General features: G+C 41.7%; 1 protein-coding gene across 1 annotated transcript in view; it reads left to right on the top strand.

Annotated features, from left to right (window-relative positions):
* Window positions 1-1351, top strand: part of TDRD9 (tudor domain containing 9) — a 106527-nt gene that overhangs the window by 99909 nt on the left and 5267 nt on the right. The gene's annotated exons all lie outside the window — the stretch shown is intronic.

Genomic DNA, 1351 nt, shown 5'->3' with positions numbered 1-1351 from the left:
ATAAAATTGCATTCCTATAGGGCGGATGTGTAATGGGTTTACAACAAAGCAAAGAATTTATTACCGTAAGAGTCTAAAGTTACTAACACCAAGGCCACTACTTATTATTTCTATATACCAACTATATTAATTAATACACATTCAAGGATACAATTCAGGGTATGTGAAAACTTGGCAACAAGCATTGGCTCATCAATGAAATCCTTTACTGGTTTTATTCTGACAGTTTCTAACTCTCTGAGAGGCTCTAAGCTATTTGAATATCTTTAGCTTCCCGTGCCTCTCGAGGCTGGAAGACTGTAAACAATTGTATACATAGCTGTAGGAGTCCGGGTAAACTTGTCAGGCGACTTAGAGAGCCATCTGAGGGGTTTGGATTTAAACACTCCTAATTGCCCAGGAACTTTATTAATTGGAGCTGTAAGTTAGCTCTTTGTCAGATAGAGCGAGATGGTGGTGGGGGACAGCCCCCAGTAAAGTCAGAGGTGAGAGCACAAAGCAATAAAGTAGGCAGACTCTGGTTTTGGGGGGTAGATGCTCGAGAATATCCAGGGGGACTCCTGAGGCTCGATCCCTCCTTTGCGTATGCCGAGCGTCCTTCCTCATGACCTTTGTCACGAGTGGAATGCCTCACCGGCTCCCGGCATCAATTCCTTACAAAACTGGAAATAAAACTGCCATACAACCCAGCAAACACACTGCTGGGCATACAAACCGAGGAAACCAGAATTGAAAGAGATATGTGTACCCCAGTGTCATCGCAGCACTGTTTCTAATAGCCAGGACAGGGAAGCAACCTAGATGTCCATAAGCAGATGAATGGATAAGGAAGTTGTGGTACATGTACACAATGGAATACTACTCAGCCATTAAAAATAATAAATTTGAATCAGTTCTAATAAGGTGGATAAAACTGAAGCCTATTATAAAGTAAGCCCCAAAGAAAAACACCAATACAGTATACGAATGCATACACATGGAATTTAGAAAGATGGTAACGATAACCCTGTATCCAAGACAGCAAAAGAGACACAGATGTATAGAACAGCCTATTGGATTGGACTCTGTGGGAAAAGGCTAGGGTAGGATGATCTGAGAGAATACCATTTAAACATGTATATTATCATATGTGAAAACACACTGCCAGTACAGGTTCAGTGCATTAGACAGGGTGCTCAGGGTTGGTGCAATGAGATAACCTGAGGGATGGGATGGGGAGGCAGGTGGGAGGGGGGGTTCAGGATAGGGAACACATGTACACCCATGACTGATTCATACCAATGTATGGCGAAAAACAGTACAATATTGTAATTAGCCTCCAATTAAATAAATTTTTTAAAAAAGAAACAAA

This window comes from Bison bison, unplaced genomic scaffold (assembly GCF_000754665.1).
Source record: "Bison bison bison isolate TAMUID 2011002044 unplaced genomic scaffold, Bison_UMD1.0 scf7180017864302, whole genome shotgun sequence".
Classification (NCBI taxonomy): Eukaryota; Metazoa; Chordata; class Mammalia; order Artiodactyla; family Bovidae; genus Bison; species Bison bison.
This window is presented reverse-complemented; position numbering and strand designations above follow the sequence as displayed.